The 8,252-nt window shown below is 32.7% G+C and overlaps 1 pseudogene; it reads right to left on the bottom strand.

Moving 5' to 3' along the window:
* Positions 1 to 262: 262 nt before the first annotated feature.
* LOC109115728 (protein FAR1-RELATED SEQUENCE 5-like) lies at positions 263 to 2,983 on the bottom strand (annotated as a pseudogene).
* Positions 2,984 to 8,252: the final 5,269 nt, after the last annotated feature.

Genomic DNA, 8,252 nt, shown 5'->3' with positions numbered 1-8,252 from the left:
GGAGCTATATTCTTTCAATTCATATGGTTTGAAACCATAAATGCAATTAGTGATCCATAGATAACTAGTGATGGAGATAGGAAGAGGGAATCTCAATATAAATTCCAATAGTGTATATTTTTTTGAAAAAATAAATGCCAAAATCTTTGAAAAAAATGAATCAAGTAACAATTTGTTTAAAAAAAGTGCACTCACCAGCATGGTCTTATTGCCTATCTTGAGATGTTGGTTGGTATCCTCCAACTAAATTTGTGCCAAAACACTAGTTTTGTGAATCTATAACATTTCCCTACAACAAATAAGAAAATGTTGAATAATTTGAAAAAAAAAAACGCATTTTATCTTCACAACTTTTATATTTAACTCCATGCATACCTGGCTTGTTTGTTGTTGAAATGTGCCTGAAGCATGTAGCAATCCCATCATGCAGATGGGGTTATGAGATGCAAACTGATTAAGATCTAGGGTATGTGTCAATCCAATGGTGTCAATATTCGTTGCATATGGTTGACATGTTGTATCTAACTGAATCATGCTTGGACCAACACCATATGATTCCTACCATATGAGAAATGACATATGCATAAATAAATAAACTACAACCAAAAAAATATATTAGTAAAGATAGCTACATAATACATATGTGAGCTAGGATAATATCAAAGTAAGATGTATTGAAGGCAGAGTTTCAACTATCGAAGTAGCTGGATTTTGTGGTTGCAATCGGGATTATTTTTTTTTACTTTTCTTTTTTTTCTCAAATGGCTACTTTATTCTGCCACCACTACGACTAGTCTTGCCACTACCACGACTAGTCTTGTCACTCTTGGGATTCTTTGCAAATCCTGCCACCTTGTGTGTGAGATCATGACTGTTATGCAATATGGATTCTATCAGTGTCCCCTTCCTTTTGTGAATTAACAGCATCACCTAGCTAACAAGATCCTAGTTGATTGTCATATTGTAAATATACAACCAAATCATCTTCGACATTAAGAGAATGACTAGTCTGTGCATTAGCTGAAACATCCGCTTTTATTATTTTCTCAACTCCATTACGAATCTTTTCAAACATCTTCAATGCAAAGTGGTAAGCTTTTTCATTTTTTGCAGTTCGATAGGATATGTCTCGTGAAACCCTCACCATTTCAATTGCCCTCATAGTATATCCACGGTTAGGATCAAGATTAATTGCACAACCATGATAGTCTATTGCAGTCTCATCTTTTGCCTCCCTTGTCCATCATTTTAAGATGTACCGGGATGGAATATGCATTACCCTATTTTCATAAAGCACCTTCAGTGCATGACCACAAAGCAGCCTCGTGAACTCAAAATTTATACAACTACATGAAACTGATAAATCGAATGATGAAAATAATACATCATGCACCTTTTTTTTTCATACATGCTTATAGAAGTCTTGACCCCTTCATCAACCTCAATTTTGTTGTCTACAATGGGGGTATAAACCATAGCAACTTGTTCAAGAATTAGTAACTATATGCTCAAATGGGGATTTTTATGAATCACCTTGAAATCCATTTCTAATTCCTTTTGGCGTCTATCTCTCACAACCCTTTCAAAGTCTTCCAAGAATCGAGATATATTCAGTGCTGATTTCAAATAACCCCTCAACAAACTATTCATGCTTTCACTCCTTTAAGTGCTCTTCATGTTACTAGCAAAGTAGTTTCTCCCATAAACTAATGTCCACTTCTTTTTCACTTCAAATAACCCTTTCAACCATGTATTTTCTTTCAAACCATATTGACAAAGCATTTCTTCCCACACCTTTAGAAATTCATCCTCTGCTTCGTAGTCATATATCAAATTTCTGAAATCTTTCTCGAATGTCTTGGAAAAACGAAATACATGGGACAAGTGTTTAATCCCATTCTGATAAATGTGCTAAATATAGAAGCGATGATTAACTTCCAGGAAAACATATTGAATGGCCTTTTCCATTGCTGCACATTGATCCGTTAAGATTGTTATTGGTTTTTTGCCACCCATTGCATTCAAGAATGCTTTAAAAACCCACTTAAATGATTCACTAGTCTCATTATACATTAATGCAGCACCAAATATTACTGTTTGCCTATGGTGATTAATACCAACAAACGATGCAAATGGCCGATGATCCCGATTGGCTCTAAAGATGGTATCAAAGAAAATTACATCACCAAAAAAATGATAATCAGCTACCATTTTTGCATCAGCCCAAAAGACATTTGTAATATGATCTTTAGAATCAAAGTTGCATGGAGTGGAATGATGAGGAGTTCTCCATCTGCAACTTTTCAAAAAATTTTAAAATGGCTCTTGCACCTCCCATTTCCATATCTTTTTGCCTCTTTGTCTGTAGATAATTGCAATAATCAAAATGAGTGAATCCCAAATTCTCAACACCTTCAACTTGATTGGCCATATACTCCATAGTGGCTTTTAGTGTTATCCCTGACTTGTCTGCAAGAATATCCTGAGAAGTTTGGACCACTGTCCTTTTCCTATGTAACCTTAACATGTAAGTCTTGCTTGGAGTTACAACCTCGTGATTGTGTTGCTTCTCAAAATGGATAATGCTATATTGACCACTTTCTTTCAATCCAACAAGCATGTGTGCTTGGCATCCAGTTCTTGTACTGTCACGATAGTATTTCACATTATCTCGTGGTTTGAGGTTGCGAAAACCTTGGGCAAAACAACAAAATGTCTTGTCTTTTATTACCCCACTCCTTGTTTTGCGTTCCTTGCCCTTCCAAGTGCTAAACCCCACTCTTCTAGCATATTCATTGTAAAAACAATAAGCATCATCCAAGTTTTCAAACATCATTCCCAACCTTAGTTCTTCTATTGTTTTGTCTACATCCTCATCATTTACATCATCTAACACTAAGTTACGTGCAACATAGTAATCAATATCTGAAAGAATTTCATCTTCATTGTGAAGCCTACTACAATCTTCAACTTGAGTATCCATTCTAAGAATTCTAAAAGGATGAGGAAAATTATATAAGATGACATAATTAATCATTCACATCAGGTAAAAACAAATCTACAAAAACAAGAGAAAGTTGAGGAGGAAAATTATATAAGATGACAGAATTAATCATTCACATCAAGTAAAAACAAATATACAAAAACAAGAGAAAACTGTCTATGAAGGGTTGGTTAATCCATTGTAAACTGACCAAATAGTTATTTTATATTTTAGCATGTTATGTTTGAATATTCTCTTTTCATTAATTAAATCTTTTGGATACCATTTTTTTTTTACTTTGAACTACATGTCTTTGCAACCAAAAGAAAATAGAAACCTGAGGCTCCAAATTATGCATCAACAACTGCTAATGGTAGAGTTGACCATAGTAATGGTGAACCTGCTGTAAGTTATATTAGTTTCTCTTTATTCAAAATGATTTTTCCTACTAAACAAGACATCCAACCTGTAATGAGTTGTTTGCATCAGTTTTATATATTAGGGGGCTTAGGTCTATCTTTTAGTTAACTACTTTTGTAGCTCTTGTTGGTATCGACAGTCTATTGCTGTATAGGTCATTTGATCAGTTCATCAGTACAATTAAAGTTTCATTTAACTTTTAATAATATTAAAAAGTCAACCCCTTTAAGGGACTACTAGTTTAGTTCAATCCATTTGAAACTTGTGAAAGAACCATTTTGTAGATAATAAGCTTTTCAATTCAGCCATTTAAGATTGAAGAAGTAATATGCCTATCTAGGTTCGGTTTTACCTAATGCATATTTAAGCAACATAGAAGAAAATAACATGGAAGAGAAAGCAACGGTCATACTTGTTCGTCCTTTAGATCGAACCTACCACTGGAGAAGACTAAGAAGAAGAGAAGAAGAACAATAGATAGTTGAAGAAGAAGAAGAGAAGAACGATATGTCGCTACCGGAGCTCTATCACTGTCGATTTGTTGCTAGAGCTCTATCGTCGCTGATGGACAAGGGTTTGTTGTATGGGTAGGGTTTAGTGGAGAGAAATGGAAGAAAGAATTTGAAGAAGAAACGAAGAAAGACTAGAAAAATGGCTTTTTTGCTTGGGTACTTGACCGGTTCGTGTTCACGCAAACCAGTTCATTTCCATATGAACTGAATTAAACCTCGTTAATGCTCTAACATGCGTTAACGTTAGCCTGGTCGACGTGTCGATACGCCATTCACGGTGCACTTGTCTGGTGCACCCACAGGTGCACAGAATGCGCTCTCGTTCCAAGGCGCCACCTTACTAATTTTTGCCAAAAAGAATCCTTTTCTTAGCTAGAAAATTCTTAAAATTTTATTTATAAAAATTTAAAAAGTGAAATAAAATATAAATTAAAACCATATATATACATATTTTCTTTCATAAATAAGATTTTATTAAAAATAAATATAAGGTAAAAGACTTAAACATATCTAAGCCTTCATAAATTTATTTAAACATACACTTAGTTTTTCAATTAGCCTTAAATATACTTTATGTGCTGACTCCATTGGTCTTAAACATACTCTCTATTAACATTATTTGACCCGTTTAAACTTTTGAAACCCCCTTTTTGCCCCTCTATAAGTCTATGCCCTATTTTCTTCCAACCTAGATGTGCTATGAGCATGTTACAACAATGACGATAAGTGGAAGAACAATCAACGCACTGATATGGTGATTAAGATTTTTTTTCAAATAATCATTAACTCATTCCAAGTTCACACTAATGTGGTGATACAAATTTTCTCTCAAGGAGTTATCTAAGAGGGAGATTAGATATCAAAGGGCTTCACTTAGAGGTCAGTGGATATCTATTTTTGCAATGGAGGACACCATAGTCACAATGAAATCACATGTTCCAGAAGGTAGAGGAAAAGGAAATGGTGATGGTCATCATTCTTTCTTAGATGCCCTACCTCAACTTCATGCAAAACTGCAATCACACTCCACCCACCAAAGTACAAAGATTTTGTGTTTTCTATGGAGTTGAGAACATTGTCACTTCCAAATATTTATAACATTCATTTCATAACATTTTGAAGATATCAAGTATAAAAAGGATCAATCAAAAGGCTCAAACTCAACAAAATGGATAATTTGATTATGAATATGAAATATGGATTATGATTATTTTGCAACAAGACCAATTGAGAAAACAGAGAGAATGAATTCTCTTAAGTTGGTAATGTCCAAAATAATAAGAAGCTGGGATTGTTAAAAACCATACAACTATTGCAAACTTGGGCAAGTGAAGGAGAGGCAAAACTTATTACAGTGGTTGCATGTCTCAAGGCTTCATTACCTAAAAAGGAGGTCTCTTATCTAATTTCCTTCTTGAGCACTCGATTCGGTTTTTTGCTCACCAACATAGAGTGGAATTATTTGAGATTGAGGTTTGACTGTTGCGATCACACAAACAACATAAACAAGCATGTCATAGCTGGTACAAACAAATAGAGAGCAAGGAAATGTAATATGAAAATTAAAAGAGGAAAGATGATATGGGTTAGCTAGACATGGTGCATCAATTTTCTACCATGCTTTGGCTTTACTAGTTTGGGATTGGCTTTAAATTTCTTTCAAGGAATTATCAACTCATTCTCAGTTCAACTAATATGGTAATACAAAGATTTTTTTTTTAAACTCTATAACGGTCTCTTTTATATTACGCATGGCTTCTTGTGTTTATGTCAATAAAATATCAGATTGAGTTAATAAGTTACATAGCTTCTAGAGACACATGCGAAAGAGAAAGTCCTAAGGTCTATCCCAAAGAGAAATCTATAATGCTTAAGTTAATAAGTATGTAAGGGGTCATCAGACTAAGTAGAAGAGGCTAGGTCGATCATGAAAGCAAGAGGATGAGGTGAGGGCAACAAGAGGGCTATGATGTGTGTACCTTTTTTTGGGAATGCCTTAATTTATTTATGGAAGAGATATTGTGCTCATTGAGGTGTCCTAATTCTATTAGGAGATGGTTGTTGGACATGGCCCAAACTTCTCGATGAAACCCTTACTAGAATTCAGATGCACTGGAGATGTTTAGGCAAATTGGTTGGTTGGGTAGGTTGGCTGGGCTAAGTCAGGTCATCGACAAGTTCCTTGAGCATTCTATTATGGGACATGCGTCACTTTGGGATTAGACTATACAGATTGGCCCACGATTATAATAAGATTTCATCTTCATGTGATGTGTGTGGTTTGTTAAGTAAAACTGAGATAAAAGGAATGCTCTAATGTTTCATAGGCTCAATTTGGAAAGAGTACAAATACAAATATGCATGTAGAGTGCAAAACCTTGTATTTTGCAATGTGTTTTTATGTATTTGCATTGTGCATATTTGTATTTGTGCTATTTCCAAAATGAGACAGTTTTTTATGTTTAGGAGACTAGTAAGTGTGCATGTGCTTTGCATGTGGTAATTCTAAATGATAATGATAGTAATAATGTATTCAAATTTTTCTATAAACTTTATGTATTTCTTATTTTTTGTTTTTTATTATTAATTGGATGCGGATTGAAAATCCAAATCTGATTACATAAACACCTCATCCAAATATGTGATAATCGGATCGAGTTGTGAAGTTTCAAGTATCATTGATAAGCCTAATTGCTTGGCTAGATTCTTCTTTTTATAATATTTAATTTTTGGTGTATCTTTTTTTTTCATTTATCAAAAAAAATATAGATTTAAATAGAAGGAATTGAATTAGATGAAAAGTAGTAGTTTGATTTACAAATTAAACCTCATAATTAAATAGAGACTAAATTAAGAAATGAGTATTTTAGTAAAAAGAAAGTTCCACAATCTTATTCATATTTTTAATAGTAGTGTAAATATAGAATTAATGTTTTAAAACCGACCAGAGGCCGAACCGTTTTTGCCTCCGAGTCGCAGGTCATCATCTGGGTCAAACAGATCAGGCCGCCCCACATGTATTTAAGGTATATATGTTTATATACATACATACATACATACATACATACATACATACATACATACATACATACATACATACATACATACATACATACATACATACATACATACATACATAATATGTGTGTAAATATATATTTTATCAATAAATAATGTATAATTATGTTTTAGATATGTTATATGTATTTTTATATTTAATTTATGTTTCTTTAATTCAATTTTTTATTTTTTTACTTGTAAAAATATTAAAAATTGCAATTTGAGGCCAAAAAAGGGGTTTTCGCAAAAATAACGGGATGGCACCTTGGGACGAATAGACCTCGAAAAGTTACCCAAAAAAAAATAAATAAATCACCCCAATCAGACATCGGAGTGTAAAATTATGGCCTCAGAAAGTTTGCAAGTATTGGGTGTGCAACCCGTAACTTGATGACCAGGTCGAATTGGTCAACGATTGAACTGACTAAGCCAAACGGTTCTTGATCAAGTCAATAGATTTTGACCATCTAATAGGTTTTGACTGAACTGGACCCGGAATCCTGATCGGGTGACGATTCGAATGATTCAACCGACTGGATCAATGGTGGGTTGAAAACATTGTATAGAATTATAGATGTATTCAATTTTTTTTTATCTTTTTTTTTGTATTTTTGTGTGAAAATAATTCTAATATGTCACACTTACTTTTTGTTTAATATGACAAATATATGATATTATACATGTGTCTAAATGTTTTTTGCAAAATTTATGGATTTTTATATTTTATTAACTTTTATTATTTATTTATGACATTAAAGGTTAACATGTTTGACCCAAAATTTGAACTATTGATCTTTTCCAAACAATAAAATAATTTCATTTTTGGTTAGTTCTAAATTATGTATTTCATTTCCATTACCAATAAAAATAATTCTTGTTTATTACACTTATTTTTTTAATATGATTAATAAAAATATCATTAATTTCTATTTTAAAATTTTTATTACCTAACTATGTCATCATAGGTTGATCAATTAATTTGATTTGGATGGTTGAATTGCTTAGCCACCACTTGGATTAAAAATGGTTTTGTTTTAGAGTTAGTTTTAAAATATATGGGTTTATAATGTTAAAAATATTGGCACAAATCTAATTTAATAAGATAAAATGGGAGTTAATAATTTAAGCATAAGACTTAATGAGAGAGGATTAAATGAGGTATGAAGTAATAATTGAAGTTACATTTTCAATCTTACCATTAGAGATGGACTAAATACACAATTATGGACATTTTAGTATCCATTAAAATGGCACTAAAGTTGTAATAAAATGACTTT

The sequence above is a fragment of the Nelumbo nucifera genome, chromosome 4, assembly GCF_055504915.1.
Source record: "Nelumbo nucifera cultivar China Antique chromosome 4, China Antique-T2T, whole genome shotgun sequence".
NCBI classification, from domain to species: domain Eukaryota; kingdom Viridiplantae; phylum Streptophyta; class Magnoliopsida; order Proteales; family Nelumbonaceae; genus Nelumbo; species Nelumbo nucifera.
Note: the sequence above shows the minus strand (reverse complement) of the source record. Positions and strands in the feature narration are given on the sequence as shown.